At 43.9% G+C, this 18095-nt stretch overlaps 1 long non-coding RNA gene across 1 annotated transcript; it reads left to right on the forward strand.

Annotated features, from left to right (window-relative positions):
• Positions 1–11058: 11058 nt before the first annotated feature.
• LOC146340642 (uncharacterized) lies at positions 11059–17601 on the forward strand. Its single transcript, XR_014784084.1, has 3 exons — positions 11059–11245; positions 11763–11884; positions 16932–17601. It is a non-coding gene; the product is annotated as an uncharacterized LOC146340642 (long non-coding RNA).
• Positions 17602–18095: the final 494 nt, after the last annotated feature.

Here is an 18095-nt window from a genome sequence, read left to right on the forward strand (position 1 = left end):
CTCAGGCAGCTGTGTTGATCCAGATCAACAAACCAGTTTCAGCAGTTTTCACCTCCATGATGAGCGGGACTTTTGTAAAGCTAATGGGTCTTAATGGCCTATTCCCAAAACACTTTGCATTCCAACAGGGAACAATATATTTTTGCTGGGAAAATTCATTTCTCCCCAGCTACTGTGAACATTGTAGCTAGGGATGTCAGAGAATTCCGCACAAATTTTAAATGGGATCGAATTCTGACAAATCCAGTCTGCGGAATCCTCCTCGGAATGGGGCAGCCCAGTTGACCCAGACCGGAGCTCATGCAGACCCCCCTTTTTTTTTGTCTGCCAAATGGTGGATTTTACGAAAATAATCACAAAAAGAAATCTGTAAATCGGAAATGGAAGAAGAACCTGAACGGCTTTACCCTTTTTAGTAAATAGGCATTTTCCCTGTTAGCTGAGGCTTTCTTTTGCTGGGGCTGAGTCGCGAAGTCCATGGAAATCCTCCATCTTTTCTGTTTATTGTTCGTGGAGGTGAGGTGAGGTGAGGTCAGGACAGGTCCGGTGAGGTCAGGTCAGGTTAGGTCCAGTCCAGTGAGGTCAGGTGAGGTGAGGAGAGGTCAGGTCAGGACAGGTCCAGTGAGGTCAGGTCCGGTGAGGTCCAGTGAGGTCAAGTGACCAGAAGTTACATGGGGAATCCCCGCGAAGAGCTTTACCCTTATGGAGACCAACGGTGAGCATGCGAAAAGGATTTTTCAGCAGTACTTACGGAATTATTTTTGTAAGTTTGGGGAGCCGGAAAAAAATGGGGGAATCTGGGGCATGTGAACAGTGGAACGGGGAGGCCCTTGGCTCTGTGAAATCCTTACGGAGGGGAGCCGCTCCACGAGGATTCTGGGGGGGAGGAATGGATCACGTCCCACCCCCCGCAGATTCCCCACTGGAACGGACAGTGGGGAATCTGTACATCCCTAATTGTAGCTCAGCTCAGAGGGAACAGGGAATTCTGAGGGGGGTAGCAGATGATGCCAGAATTAGGGATGTACAGATCCCTTATGGATTTCATAAAATCCATTCCATCTGCATTTTGTGGATTGCCAGGTGCCTTTCATTCCATTATCTGCCCATTGATGGCATCAGATTTTTTCCAATTTCCCAAATTTGCACTTACACAAATTCATACTTATGAAAAATGTGCAAATTCCCCCCAAACAGATAAATCACCCCCAAAATGTGCAAATCCCCCCCCCCTTGCACATTTTGATGTTTTAGCGTATGGGGGAAATGCCATTTTCAGCTGGCATTGTTTTAATTTACATATTTTTCTACATCTACATTTGCATACAATTTCTGGAATGTAAAAAAAAACCCTGCAGTCTTCAAGTCTGCAGAATCCATGCAACTTGGGAAAAGCCAGCCCACTGTGGAATCCATAGGTTGGCTTCATAGAAATCCAAACTTGTTTGATTACATTGCAGATTTCTCCAACATCCCTAATCAGTGTCCCTGCTAATAATGGTCCCAGTGCTGTGTCCCTGGGAGCCCTGGCTCCACTAAACAAGTGCTTATCTTTTTCTCCTCCTTCTCTTTCTCTCTTTCCCTCCCTGCCAAAAATCACTTATCATGTGACAATTAGCTTAGGGGGAAAACCTCCAGTCACATGAATAGGAGGGGGATTTGTAAACCTATTTGTCATGCAGGGGCATCTGGTAGAACATGGGAGGCCTTGGGCTACATTTGAAGGGAGCATGGGCTGCATCCAGTCCATAGGCTGCCGGTACCCTGCTGCTGCCCTACATAGTGTTTCCCCTTCCCAATGATTAGAAAAAAACACCTGCATGTATCATGCAAAAAACCTGCAAAAATTAAGATATGCAAGTTCGCTTAATTTGCATCATTTGCTTAATTTCCCTATATATGTAACAGGATTGTTTTTCTTTTTGCAGAATTCTGGTGTTATTTTAAGTTCACAGTGTTTCCCAGTGTACACAAATACATAGACATAGTTCCAAGTAAATGCATCTTTTAAGATTGCCTTTCTGTGACCAAGCATTCTCTACTCCAACTCATATTCAAAGGAAAAACAAGAAAACTAGTTCAAACATAATCAGGCATTTTAGTTTAGTTTGTTTTTATCTGGCACCGTGTTTTAAATTTCTTGCTGCTAGCTCTGTTTGATTATTTTATTTTATATTGTGGTTTTAAACTTTTATATTGTTTTTATCATCTGTATTTTATTGTTCCGTATTTTATCGTTAATTATTGTGAACCACCGAGAGAACTTTGGCTATTGGGTGGTACAAAAATAAACCAACTAAATAAATAAATGGAACCTCATGACATGGAGAGAGCAATCCCATGGTCACTAGACAGTGGCTAGATGGCCATAGGATAAGTTGTTTTCCAGGAACTGACCTCCCCCCACTTCTGTGCTGCCTCAGAGGCAGCGCGGAACAGCCCCATTCTCTGTGCTCACAAGAGGAGCACAGAGCAGCTGACAAGGGGCATGGCTGGGGTGTTCCGGGGCAGGGAGGGTGGAAATGCCTGTATGACACATCCTGTTTTTCATACAGCAGCCTCCTTCCCCGCTCTGTCCTCCCGCGGCTAGACAGCTGCAATCGGCTGTCTAGCCGAAAAAGCAGGGCAGGAGAAGTGTGGAGGGAATGATCCCCTCTGTGCTTCTCCTGCCCTGCTTTGGATAGGCGGTCGCCTCCGAGTTTGGAGGTGGCCGCCTATCTGGATAAGATTGCTCCCTTAGGGACGTCACAGGAATCTGAGGTGGTGGTGATGGAATATGACAGTCTCCCCCTTGTTCGCCCTCCTGGATCCTGCTCGCCAAACAGTGGGGCACTTGTGGACCCACTCAGCGAGCACCCCTCAGCTCAGTCAGCACCCCATAGCATGGCCATCCCCTCTAGCGAGCCATCACTGTGCGCAACAATGGCAGCTAGGGCTCTTCCGAGCAGGTAATGTTGCACACTCGGCAGCCGTTAAGGGCCCATTTACACAACATGACAGGCGTGAGTAGAGCATTCACACCTGTCATGTTACATAGATGACCCCTTTATGGCTGCCAAGTACACAATATTACTTTCCTGGAGGTGTCCGAGCCTCCACTGTTGTGCACAATGGTGGCTCTCTAGGGAGGACGGTGGGCTCCACTCACCAGGCTGCGATGAAGCTCATGCAGCACAGTGACCAGAGGCAGGTGGCGATGGCTCAGTGAGCACCCAGCAAAGTCAGGCACGGGTGAGTCCATTCATCCCTAATGACACTTCAGATTGCCATAATTTTCTGGCTGAATCATAGGTTTTTAATTGTGTTCCATTTGTAACTTTTTCTTTTTTTTCTTGAGAGGAGCTCTGCAAACTTTATATCCCGTTTTGGTTGCTCCAGATGAGCTCTTGCAAAGCTTATCTTGCCAAATGCAAAAAGCTGTTCTGAAGCACTGAACACTTCAGATAAAACTGACTGAGGTAAAAGAAAATTAATGTTAATCTGTCAGCCAAAAGGATAAAACTGGTCAATGTGCTTCTCACTTGTTTAGGGTCTTTTTTAAACCCTTGCTGCCCAATCTTCCATGGAAATAAATCCAAGTGAATCAAATGTACTTGCTTACGCAAGTAAGCATGCTAAGGACCACAGCCTTACACCTCATAAATCCCATCGATTTACCTCTTTGTAAGGATGCTCAAGACTGCAGCTTGAGAATCTCTCTAGTTCCTTCCCAGAGGAGGTTTCCAATACATTTTAAGGCCCAGCCTTCATAGCAATGTTTCAGGATAAATTATATCCCAGCATCATTTTCTCACATTAGATATTGACACTTTCTCAAATGCAATCTTGCCTCGTCTGTTTTGGTGACACTCCAAACACACATCCTACTCCCTGGTGGCCGTTGGTCATTTTAATGTTGTGAACGACTCGTCACACTTTTCAGCTTCCTGCCACAGGACTCCAGTTGTTTTTTGTTGTTTTTCTGACTGTATAAATTGAAGTGACCAGAGGATAACAATAATCTTGTATTCACATCCCACTTTGCATCCCAAGTGGATAGACATATTTTGCATTTCATTCCACTGGCCATTGAAAAGAGGAGGCCATGGTCGAACTTGTTTTTCCATGGCAGTTACAGGCAGGCATTCAAACAGCAAGGAAAACATTCCATGGCATGCACAATACACCAAACTCAAGTCTGATTGATTGTTCTTATGCATCACTTTCTTTTTCTTTTTCTTATACTACAAAACAGGGATGGGCGGACTTCAGGGTTATAGGATCTACTATTGAAAAAAAACAAAACAAACTATGGTCAGCACCAACACACACATACAACCCTTAAGAAAGGAAAACACTGGGGTAGTGATGATCTTAAATTAAGTTAATTCCATCACTTTCCTATACTCCCACAAACACCATCCAGCCATCCTTTCACATGACACACAAAGAATCACACTGTGGCCAGTATCCAACTCTGTCATTCTGTTATTGCACAAGCAAAAAAACTAGATTCCAAACTATGCAAAGTTACATTTGCACAAGCGTGTTCGCGCAACCTGTTCTGCAGCAGGTTGCAAATTATGCTTACACAAACTGTTGTGTAACGGGTTGCACATTACTCTCATTCAACCCATGATGCAACAGGTTGCACGACCAGTTGCACACATGTAATGCATAACCGGTTCCACAATGGAAAGTTTTGGCAGAGCTCTGCTACCACTATTTGAGTTTTTGGAATGACACCATTGGATACTGCCCCATCTCATATGGGAAGATACAGGAAGGAATGGGAGATACAGGGAATGTCAGAGGTCACACATAATAAGCCCGAGGTTGCCTATCTTTGGTATCAGATTGCAGCTTAAATGTTTTGAATTCTGAGTGATCTATTTCCTAATTATAAAGCTGTTTTTGTGTATTACATGCCTAGTTGCCTCTGGATTTGAACTTGCTATGCCTACTTGCATGACTAACTGCACTGTTGCAGTACAAACCCCAACAGAAGGATTTAAACAAAAAAAAATAGGAGAGAATGAGGGAACTCCAAATGCCCAAAGTGCTAACAGTAAAGTTAGAAAGCCTATCTGATGTGGTGGAAGGCAACTGCTGCCATTTTGGATTATTTTTTCATTTCAGTGAATCATATGAGTTGCAAATATAGGAGACTGGTGGTAATAGAGCCAAGGTGAAATTTCTAAGGAGACATATTTCTGAGAACATTTCTCTGGGTTTTCTTTTTCTCACCCCATCCCCCTAGAAAAAGAAGGCCACTTGGTAGAATTTTCTCTAAATATTCTCCACCATGCCATTTCCCCTCCATACCCACACAGAAATGCCCAAGAACAATGCTAGGTTTTCAAAGGATGCAAAATGTAGACCAGGCTGTCAGCACAGTTGTTGATGCTGGTAATTTGCTTATTAAGTGAGGGGTGTGTGTGTGTGTGTGTGTGTGTGTGTACTAGGGATGGGTGAATAGGTCAGTTTCGCCTTCTCCTGCATTCAGTTCTTTTACATCTCATGTTCTTTCTCTCCTAGATATGAAGAATATTGTGGATTGTAGTAAATTGTTATCAAAAATGAACTGAAATGAAATTTTCACCCATCTGCACCAGCCAAATTCAATCAGTACAGGTATTCCCAACATGGAGAGGGCCATGATGTACCTAAGGATGGTGGGAATACTCCAGAGCCTGTCTTGCATATAGGGATGCTGGAGAAATTTGGGACGGATTAAAATGAGCTCGGATTTCTAAGAATCCGACTTGCAGAATCTGCTGCGGAGCACCCCCTTCAGGCCGTGCAGAATCCATGGACTTTCAGATGATTTTTTTTACTTTCCCAAAATGTACACATGTAAATCCATAGAAAAATACGTACGTTTCTGCTGAGGAAATTTTGAATGGAATGGGGGACCATTCTAAGTGTCATATACTGAGGTAAATTATGTAAATATTTAAGTAATTATTTCCGTATTTTTCCGCATGACGGAAAAAAAAATTGCATCCATCTGTGGGTGGATGACGGATCAAAAGTTGCCTGACAATCCATGAAACACAGAAGTGGAGGATTTTACACAGTCCGTACATCCCTACTTGCACACTGCTCGCCGGACCCCCGCCAGCTGCCTACCCCATTCGGTGCACCATGTGAATTGCCAGATGGTCCGTTGCCATTTTCATAAGCTGCCATTTGTGTAACTTGCCATTTGTGTAAGTTGCCATTTGTGTAAGTTGCCCCGTGCGTAAACGGGGCTATTTACAGCCGCCATTTTACAGAAATGGCGACTTATGTAAATAGTAGAGCCACCATTTTTATGCAAAGTGGCAGCTCATGGAGAAGCAGGGATCCCCATGCTTGCCTCACTAGATGAGCGCCAAGTAGAGCAAGCACAGGCATCCATGGACCAGCCTCTGTGGGGCCGAGCCAGTGAGAAATTGCTGAGCCTTGCGCCCCAGTTGGACTCTTGTGACATCCCTAGATGTACCTGCCTGCCAAAAAACAATGAGGAGCCTGTCAGAAACGAAGATGCAAAAAGCCTAATTAAACACTCAGATGGTTGAATACACAAGGATCCAAACCCAGACTTTTAAGAGCAAAGCACTCAGAGCCCTGGGCCTGGATGGCTGAATTTATCAGTTTCAGTTTCTTCCACATTTGATTTTTTTTTTTTAATTCCAAGTTCTTCTTGTCATGAATATGAAGAATATTCACTGAGCAGGTGTCAGACTCAAAGGTCTATATGGCCCCTTTCAACTCTATGACTCTATGAATCTGACTCTGTAAACCTTGGTACATTCTTATCAAAACTGAATAGAGAGCCAGCGAGGCGTAGTGGCGAGAGTGACGGACTGGGAGTTGAGAGATCCGGGTTCTAGTCCCCACTCAGCCATGGAAGCTCACTGGGTGACTTTGGGCCAGTCACAGACACAGTCAGCCCAACCTACCTCGCAGGGTTGTTGTTGGGAGGATAAAATGGAGAGGAGGAGGATTATGTACGCTGCTTTGGGTTCCTTCCAAGAAGAAAAAACGTGGGATATAAATGCAATCAATCAATCAGTCAGTGAAATGAAATTCTCACCCACTCCTGGTGTATGCAGTTGTGAGCACTGTGCTGGACTTTTCCCTTTTTGGGAGTGATGTTCTGGTCTGAGTCCTCCTGACAGCACTCTGTCTCTCCTCCACCCCCTACTCTGTTCTCCTGTATCCCTCGTAGTCCATGACAACCCCCTCTTTCCTTGTCAAAATATTCCAAACAGCATAATCAATAATGGCATCAAAATCAGTTATGCAAATTAACCAGATGTATGCAAATTTGCAGATGTTATTTCCAGCCAGATGGGGGGGCATTGTGTGTGTGTGTGTGTTCCCCCGATGGAGAATTTCAGAAATAGGTGCTTTTTGTTTGTTTTGTGCACAGAATGACCAGACTTGCAAGCTTGGCAGCTGACATACTGTCATCTTGTGAACGTTTTCTGGCAGAGAAGCATGTTCACAATCGAATGGACTGTATACTGCAGCTTGTCAAGGCAGCCCCTTCTGATCAATGACAAATATTTTCTGTTTTTGGATACGACCAGAAGAAAGACACGGGGGGGGGGGTGTATGCAGTATCTGCCTTCCATGACGGGACATTTCATGAGAAGGATCCAACTCGTGGAAGACTCCTCACTTGATTTTGAGGGATCCCCCCCCACATATACATCACAGCTCATACCATTGAGCAGGGTCTCCTGACTTACTGTGTAGCATTTTTAGGGAGCTGGAGGGGTGGCTGTGGGAAGGACAGGGCAGAGAAATCCACTTCCACCATTGTAGTAGATCCAGTGTAAATCTGGATCCAATCCAAAATCAGCACTGGGAATTAGGGATGCACAAAAGTTCTGCCACGGATCTCGGGGAGGCCGAATGCCAGCGCATTCGGCCCCCCGAAATCGGTGGTGGAACGGCCCGCCTCCCCACCCCCCAGGACAGGACTTACCTGGGGCAGATCTTCCTGGTGGCGGCGGCTCCAGCGGCGGTTCGGCGGCAGTTCGGCAGCAGCCGGTCTTCTGACCGGCTGCCACCACCGCCATTTCCAAGTTTAAAACAAACAAACAAACAAAAAAGCGTGATAGGCTACGTAAAGATTTACGTAGCCTATCACGGCTAAATTTTAAAAAACACCGTGATAGGCTACGTAAATCTTTACGTAGCCTATCACGGCTGATTAAAAAAAAAAACGCACGTATGCAAATAGTGGCACCCATACGCTATTTGCATTCCCCTTATTTTCGCCGTAGTCTACGTAAATGTTTACGTAGTCTAAGACGTGTCAAAATAAAGAAGGCAAATGGCGGCGCCCATGGGCGCCGCCATTTGCATACGCACGTTTTTTTGTTTTTGTTTTAATCAGCTGTGATAGGCTCGTAAACATTTATGTAGCCTATCACGGCTGACTGCAGGGATGCAAACGGTGGCGGCTACGGCCGCCGCCATTTGCATCCCTGCTAGCCAGCGGGCGGCTCCGCAGAATCCCTGCGGAGCGGAGCCGGCCAGCCAGGATTCCGGGGGGGGGGAGGAACGGAGCGCCTCCCCCCCAGCATCAGGATAATCCGCGAACAGGTAAGTGACTTTCGTACATCCCTACTGGGAATAGGGAGATCGCAAATGTGGCATCACAATATATTAGCACTTATGTCAAGGGTGCACAACCTTTTTTTTCTGTCAAGGGTCTCATTCTTTTGGGGTAATTGCTGAGGGCTACATGACTAAAGCCAGTGGTGTGCAGGGCCCAGGCTAAGAGTGGGTGGGTCACCCCCTTTTCTTTTTCTGCCACCCTCTTTTCCTTCTCTCCCTCTTCCTTATGCCCGCAAGAAGGGGCAAAAAAGGTTCATACAAAAATCCAAATTTCCATGCAGAATTTCTGACAAATTTTACCACCTTTGCAGACTGTTTGGGCTGAAACAAACTTGCAAATGAGAAATCTGGTGAAACCAAAAGACCTCTGCTGGAGGCCCTAAAGAGCAAACACTAGTAGGAGCAATTTTTAAGTTAATGAGGACAAAAAGTATTATGAATAGGGCTGTGTAGGGATCCCCCAGACCACTTCAGAGACTGATTCAGAGCTTCTGAATCAGCCCCAACCCACCTCGGCCCAGTTCGAACCTGACCCACATCAAACTCTAGAGTCAAAGCAGGATTTGAACATCCGAATTGAGCCCCATCACCACCCAGACCTCTGCCCCCCCAGCCCCATAAGCCCCCTGGTCCTTACCTGGACCCATGGGGAGTGCTCATTTATTATGCCTGTAATATTGCATAGAATGCCCCTTTACAACCACAATCTATGCAACATTTAATTACCAGAAGAAGAAAAATCACCTTTTAAAAAAAAAAACCTGATGACCCTTCGAAGAGGGCAATGGCTGCAGGCACTTTCCACGGGTCCAAGTAAGGAGCAGAAGGCTCACATGGCTGTCTGGATTGGTCCAAAGTGGTCCAAAGCACTTCAGATCTATCCAACCTGCTTTGAGCTGATTCAGCCTGATCCCAACCTGCTCTAGAACAGGACTGATTCAGGCCAAATCACTCCAAACCACTTTGGGATTCAGGATTTGGACCAAAGCAGCGCACAGCCCTAACTATGTAGCTTCCTTCTACTGACAGCTCATAGGCTTACCTTGCTCAGTATTGTCTTCTGAGAAATGTCGGCTCTTCTGTAGTAGACATTTTTTCTGAGAAAATTTCTGATTTTTCCCCCCTCATATCCTCCCTAGGAGAAGAAGGCCACATTGCAGAATTTCTCCAAATATCCTCCACCATTGTTTTTTTTTTTTTTTGTGGCAGATGCCATCCTCCCCCTACCTCCCACCCTGGCAACACACACACACACACACAATGCCCAAGAATGAAGGTAGGGCCAGGGCATTGTGGAGGATGCAAAATGGTAGCCAAACATCAATAACAAAATACCTTAGGAAAAGGGGTGGGGGAGATCTTAGAAGGAAAAAACGAAGCTGTGCTCCTGCCCCTTCTAATGGTGAGCCCAATATCTGAGAAACTATTGGAGCAGTTCTCACCCACAAATTGGAAAGAGGAAGCCTATACTGGGCTATATGGACCAATGACCCAATGTAGCCTCCTAAGCCTACACAAAATTCCACTTTCCTCTCAAGAATGAAACATAGCCATGATTTTCACATACCAGAGATATCTGCAGCTCAAGCTCTAATTTCAGTATTTTGACTGCCTAAACACTGGATTGGGCAGATTGTGTGGTTTTTGGGTTTTTTTAAGCATATCATATGTTTCAATATGTCTGGTCAAGCAAATCATGAGGCGTAATGGATGGTGACACTGCCCTTAAGAGGACTCAAGTTATTAGCCTAATGCAGGGAGAGGAGAGATGCATTAAGGCATTAGGAATCAAAACAATCACATTAAAGCTTGACAGCATAAGCAGGAAACAAAAGATGAGGAGTGTAACATAAACCATATGGCTTAACAGCTAATACCTCATTTAAGCAACTCTATTAAAACAGGTTCTCCGTGTTCCTTTAACATCAATATTCTACATATTTGAGTCTTCCCCTTTTCCTTGCTTTCTCTTCTTTCTATAGTTTTTCCCGTCTCATGAAGATCCCAAAGCTACTGCTTCCTCCCCCCCCCCCGAAGTCCAAATCGTACGTCAAACCAATTAAGCCGACACCATCGTAATAAATGAGGGTTGTCAGTTAGTCTCACTTGAGACACAAACTCTAGCTAATATTACTCAATATGCAGATGTTTTCTGTCTGTTTCCTTTGCACATAAAAAATGGATTAATGATACATTGGTGGTACTATGTGAAGGGGAGACACTATAGTGTGAAATGAGGTTGCATGGAAAAGAAGTGCCAAAGATTTTTGAACAATAAGGTCTTCTATGGTTTTTTTTACCATTTTGAAGTTGTTTTCTGGACCACACAACCTGATCTCCCCACCCACGCACCCACACACACACACACACACCCGCACACACACACACCAGATTAAAATTATTAATAAAACAACAACAGCCTTCCTAGAGAACTGGAGTGATCAAAAGTCTCTCCAGGGTATTCCAGGGAAATATCAAGTAAAGGAATAACACAAAGCAGAAAGCAACACCACTCGACAGCATGTTTAGGATGAGAAGAGGAGGAAAAACATGAAATATGACAGACCTCGAACCTCTGAGCAGAAAACAAGCAGAAATTTGGCGTGAGCCCCAGTTCAGAAGATGGAGTTATGCCACTGCTCCTGGGGTATGTTTCAGACCATGTGTGATTAATAATACAGGCTGGTGTGAATGAACCTTAAGTAACAATCACCGGTTTGTACCTATGTATATATTGTTTGTTTATTGTAAAAGAAAATGTATACTTCACTCATCTTCGAAAGAAACCAGAGTGGCTTACAACTCAAAGTAAACATACACACTATAACAATAAAAATAGAATCACAAATAATGAAACTGTAAAGAAAACTGCAGCATTAAACAGAAAAACAGCATCATAAATATCATAAATTAAGACAGAAGTTTTAAAAGCAGCGATGCCACCAAATTTCATAATTAGTCAGCTTTTTGGTCAAAACTTGTGAGTTCATAATGCTCACCTTTGTAGCGAGCTTGGATTGTGCTATTAAGCTCGGAATAGATTATGAGCTTCAGAGCATGCACGATCTGAATATAAATTATGCAATTTCTGTGCATGCATTGAGTTTGTTCAATTAACCCTCTTTTTCTGGAGAAAATGTGATGATATCATTTTATTCATTTAGGGAAGGGCTGGCATTGAAACTCTTTCCACAAACCAATCATGTTTGAAGGAACAGCCATGTAGGTTGTATGCATCTCCATATACTGATCCAGATGTCTAACTTCCATATACCAATCAGGAATGGTGAGTACACATTACATAGAAAGGCCATGTGGAAATAACCAGTCAGGAAGGGTACATAACATGGGATGAATGACATCATGATGAATTACAGAATTTCAGACTACACTTCCCAAGATGCAGCTGGATAGTGCGCATGCACAAACATTCTGATCCACAGAACGAGATCTTGAATTAAAGGAGAACTCTTGTCTGAGATTACATGAATTAATTTGTTACTATCCAAGGAAATAATGAACTCATTTGGGGTAAGCTTGCACATCACTAATCAAAATGGGAGAACAACCTCAACACAAAAAAGAAAAAGAAAGAAAAAAAAAAAGCTATCCAAGCAATCCCCAGCCAGATATTCACTTGGTGTCCAAAAGTATTCAATGTTGGCCTGGTTGGTTGGGCTTCCTAGGGTTGGCACCACAACTACAAAGGCCCTGCTCTTTATAGATTTCCTCAGTTCTTCAGCCAGCAAAGGAAACCAGAACAGAGCTTCAGGTGTTGAACAAAGATCACAGGAAGGAATATACAGGGGAAGCTGATTCTTCAGGTATACCATTTCTCTGTACTCTGGCCTAGGGATGTTCAGATTGTATTTAATCTGTTCTGCATGAGTTCCATGGATTGGGTGGAGTTTTGAGGTCCATCATTTGCAAACTCACAAATTTGGATTTTTCCCCCTGTTCAGAACATTACATACATTTGCAGCAAGTTACACAAGTATTCACATAACAATTTACAGGATTTGCATTTGTGAATTGCGTAACGTTCTTCCTCTAACTTGCAGTTTTGCCTAAGAATTTATTTATGTAAATTTCAGTTTGTTTTTAAAGCTGCATGTCCATGGAATTCGTCTGACGCACAGATACCAGCACAAAATATGCAGACCAGATTACAAGATATCTAGACTCAGTTCAGTCTGTTTCAGATTTCTCTGACATCCCTACTCTGGGCTCATTCTTGCATGCCTGGTCACCACTTGATGACTGCAACTTCAGGTGGTGACCTGGATGTATAAATGGGCCTTCAGAAATATAGAGCAACTGAAACAACATTCGTATAACTTCAAATGCAATGCTTTGCAAGAGACACAGTTCACACATGCAGTAGTCATCAATTACCATGAGTAAAGAAATTAAATTATGTGCATGAGTGTGTCCATCAGCCACATTTTGATTCCTGTACACTCAGTGATTAGCACCTGACTGAGTTGATGCCACTGAAAAGTAGAGTGATGTCCAAGTCCTATGCGTGGAGTTTGTTGTATCCATGATTGCATTTGCACCATGATTGCCTTACTTATGAGGTGACCAGGGACTGTGTGTGAGTGTCCTGTCTTTCACTGTATAATCGTCTCACCTCCAGCCGACTGCCTCCTTGGCTTCCCACACTTCAATTAATTTTATATGGTGGCCACCTTCCTCCTCAATGTCCTGGAACTGATGCATATTGTGGAATATTGTGGATGATGTAAAATGGGGGCCAGGCTGCTAACACAGTTGCTGCTGTCACCACTTGCCCTCCCCATGTCCTTAAGAAAGGAGAAGTAAGCTGTTCTACAACCCCTGTCAATTCTGAGCCCTACCTGTGAGAAAGTGTTGTAAAATTTCTCTGCCCCTTGGAGAAATCCACTGAATTCTCCCCCCCACACACATTTCTCTGCCCACAAGTAGGGTGGAGAATTTTGAGAGTCCATTTGTGCACAGCTCTAATTCAAACAGTGTGTGTATATAGTCTCTGTGTGCTCAATCAGATCTCTGATCTACAGATCCTGTGTGCTTACAATCCATATGTGCATAGACTCTTTCAGATGTTATGCTGAATGCCCATAGGCAGGGGCTAGGATAGATGTATTTACTTATTTTATTTAAAATATTTCTAGGCTGCATTTCAGGGCAAAAGCCCTCCCAGAGAGGACAAAGTCCATATAAAAAACCAGCAAAAATTAATAAAATCAACAAAAAACAGCAACAAAACATCAAGGTTAGATAGTAATGAAAATCTAAACCATGATTGCAGTTAAAAAGAAGAACAGAACAGTAAAAAAAAAACATAATCAGGAAAAGGCCAGAGAACAAGTGAATCTTTAGGGCTTTCCTAAAAGCCTTCAATGATGGGGCCCAAAGGCAACCCATTGCAGGGGTGTGGGGCCACTGAGGAAAAGGCCCTCTCTCATGTATTTGCCCACTTAATTGCCCTCAAAGGTGGGCAAGTAAGAAGGGCCTCTCTTGCTGATCTTAAATTTTTTTATTGAAGTACTTGTATGAAGGCAGCAGAACTGGACTATTTCTATCAGCCTGTGATAGAAATCACAGTGTCACGTTTGCATGTGTTCATCATCCATCAATCTGTTCTATCCTGTTTCTGCATTAAACTTCATTTTTAAAAATGCACACACACACACACAATTTCAATATATCTCAAAATATACATGTCTAAGTATGAAATCCAATGCATGTTTAGACAGAAAATTTCCCTACATGCTGGCTGGGGAATGCCGGGAGTTGTAGGACTTTTTAGAATTGCACCCTAAATGTATTTTTTTCCCTCAAAAACACAGGATTTATGCAGTTTGCAGCTTTCAGACCAAACACAGATTTGGACACAAACTGCAGTCAAAGGCTGCACATTGCTGAGCTTCCAGTGTGATTTGTGGACCCCAAAAAATGTGTTTGACAGCATGTGTCCATTTGAAAAATGCACATAAAAAATCCATGCTTTTGAAAAAAATGCACACAAATACACTTTAATTGATGGGAGAAGAATCCATGCATTTCAAAGATGTGCACAATTGATGCATACATTTGGAAAAATATGAATGAAAATATGTATGGATTTTCATGAGAAAAGAAAAAAACAAGCCTTGCATTCTGATGTGGATTTGGATCAGAACAAGCTTCAAGATGGAATTACGAGAATGTTGGCATGCTCTGGTTTTGCTGATTTGCACATCCATACTTGTCCTCAATCTTTTGGGTAGATGGCAGAGAAATCCACCATGGACTCCAGTGAGGCTGGATTCTTTAGAATCTGCCCCCCCCCCCAGAGTCTGTGGCAGAACAGACTGCTCCCCCCGCCACCCCGGTAAGTCTGGTAGGGACGGATCCTACCTGGCACCGGCTGGTCCTGGTCTGTCCTCTGCCATCTGCAGCCATCTGCTGCTGGGCTGTGGATGAAAATGGCGTCCAGTGTAACCAACGCCATTTGCGTCCCTGCTCTTGGCCGTGATAGGCTATGTAAATATTTATGTAGCCTATCACGGCCAAGGGCAGGGACTCAAATGGCATCCGCTACACCAGACACCATTTTCATGGCAACAGATGGAAGTCCGGCTGCGGATGGGCCCGGCTGGTGGCTCTGAGGACTCTCCATGGAGTGGAGCTGGCCGGGGAGGATTCCGGGGGGAGGGACGGATCGCCTCCCCCCCCCCAGTGGATGCCTCAGACTGGATGGGTGAGTAGGGTTCATACACCCCTACTTCTGGATAGGTTACTTGTCCTTTGTGACTAGGCATGCCTCCTGTGGCAGCCATTTTGTGGTGGTGCCCAGGACAGTTTCTCAAATTGCCAAATGTTCCCCATGGGCCCAGAAAGGTTGCCTAATCTGTGCAAGTTATTCTAAGTTATTTTTAAAAGAAAATAACAGCAAAATTAATAATAATTTAATTTTAATTGAACTTTGAAATATAGGGCTGTAAGCCTTGCTGTGCCTCTTAGCCCTCTCTTTGCCACCCTCCAATGAAACTTAAAATGGCACCACTGCTTTTCCTTGCCCTTCTTAACCCTGATTGGTTCCTGATTTGAGAACATGGGTAAGATACATTGATCATGAGATAATCTCTCCTTTGCTTGTTTTTTCTTTAGAAAGAGCAGCAGCCACAGGAAGGGGGAAACAGTTGGATTGGGACCATGGGTGTAGGGAGGGAGAACTGACTCTTTCTCCATCTTCCATTTTACCACCAAACATCCCTACCCCCCAAAAAAAATTCTGTAAGCCTCTGAAGGCATCACTGCAGTCAAACAGAATCTTTTTGGTGGGAGCAGAAAGAAAAAAAAACACATACCAGCTTAGATCCACATTTAGACATATGTAGTGCAGACCCATTGAAATCAATGACTAACTTAAGTTCCATTGATTTCAATAGATTTACTCCAAGTACAGTTAAGCCTGGATCCAGCCATCATGTGTCGCTTCCCCCCGCCCCCCAAATAGAGAATCCAGTCACCCATATGAACTGGTGGTTTTTTCACCCAGGTTTGCTATGACCAATGGTTTGGGGGCAAATAAAACTCAACTAGCCCATAGATGAAATTACTTCAAGGCACCTGTATTTTGTACAACTGAAACAAGACTTTCCCTTTACCCACATTTTGAATAGACAAAATGGGGAAGAGCAGAAGAGTGTAGAAAAGGGTCAGCACAGTATAGCAGCCAGTGCATGGTAACTTATTCCAGACAGTTTTTTAAATAAAAATGTAGACTTTTTATTCCAGACAGTTTTTTAAATAAAAATGTAGACTAACCTCAGTTATTTCACTTGGATCCCCCCCCATGCGCGCACACACGCACACGTGCGCGCTTATTACTGATATTTCCTAATCTTGCAGTTGGTGAAAGTTGCCAAATGCCGTCAGTTTCCGGCCTTAATTGGTGATCTCTTCTTTGGCGATCTACAAGTAAGTAATAAATAGATTCTTGCTTACCTACTTTCTGGAGCAAGTCAAAGCCCACCTGGGCTTCTGATGTGCCTGTGTGCAATAGAGAATGGTTAGGAGTTGAAGCTTTTGACACTGACCCAGACACACACATAATAAATAGCATTCTCCTTGAGATGATTGAAACCAGCTGGCTGAAGCAAGATGGAGTAGAACTGAATGGGAGAGAAACGAATTAAAGATAAAGTTAGGAGATGTGTGTGTGTGTGTGTTTAAACATTTCCTAAGTGACCGAAGCTGTTTTTCATAACTAAAATCCAGGAATTCCTGCTGAAAGAGCGGGCCAATTTTTGAACTACTCCAAAAAACATGGAAAATATTTGACTCTCTTATTTGTTTCTAAGAGACCAGCAATGCCAAAACATGGTCTGGCTTGAAGACAAAGAGAGGGAGGGGAAAGAAAGAAGAAAAGAAAGGAGATTGAAGAGAAAGGAACAGCCTCTGTTTGTATGGAGCTTCTTCTGGATACTGTGTATGAAGACCTCGGCACGCACAGATAACTTGGGTTTATTGTAACAATTTCCAGAGCACTGTTACTCTGTTGCAGCAAAAGCACATGAAAAAAGCTTCTGCTGGAATACATGTGTTAGTTTTTAAGATGCCACAACAGTTTGTTGTTTTCAGGGTTTATCAGCTGCAACAGTTAAACTGGTCGAACACCATTCTCTCATTTTGTCTTTTTTGAATAGTTTGGAGGAAAATGGTATGATGGCAATAAAGAAGCAAAATGAGCAGGAAAACATTTTAAAAGAAAAGAAAAAAAAATGTTGCATTTAGGGATATCAGAGCAACCTACCACAGATTCAAATGAGTTTGCCGTTCTATGAATCTGACCTCCATGGATTCCACAGCTTTTTTCAAGTCACACATTTGCTGCAGACTTGTGGACCAGTTCTTTACTTTCCAGAATTGTACACAAATTTGGGGCCGATCTACATTGCGCCTGCCATCGCAACGAATTCGGTGTCCTGTCGCGTTAAACACTCTCGCATTAAAACGTGATTATCCACACTCAGCCATTTTCCCCATTGTGGTGCTTCATCGAATGCTCAAGCTCAGTTCACACTCGAGCGCTATGCTGTTTTTCTACTCTTAAAGACAGCAGCTCTCATTGGACGATCAGAAACTCTTCCTGTTTCTGCTGATTCCACGCCTATCACATGGCAGTGGCACGGGAGAGGCTTGTTGTTTTCTGCATGTTTTCCTGGCCTTGGGGGAAATGACCAGCTTGTCCCTTGCCGCCACCACTGTAGCAGGTGGGGGTGGAGAGCCAGGGAGAGAAGCTGGGGGGTGTCTGCCAATGCTCTTTGCCAGGTGCCAGCCCTTGACAGCTGGTGCAAGGAAGAGGGGCAGTGGCGGCAGCACCCAGCGCTTGCATTTGGGGGTGGCTGCTGGCATCTTCAAAGATTCTAAGCTTCACATCAGCCCGGTCAGTAGTTGGATGGGCGACCACCTGGGAATCACGCTTCCTGCATTGAGCAGGGGGTTGTTCTATCCCTTCAAATGAG

The sequence above is a fragment of the Heloderma suspectum genome, chromosome 6, assembly GCF_057233095.1.
Source record: "Heloderma suspectum isolate Gila_16-S chromosome 6, 16-S_ref, whole genome shotgun sequence".
NCBI classification, from domain to species: domain Eukaryota; kingdom Metazoa; phylum Chordata; class Lepidosauria; order Squamata; family Helodermatidae; genus Heloderma; species Heloderma suspectum.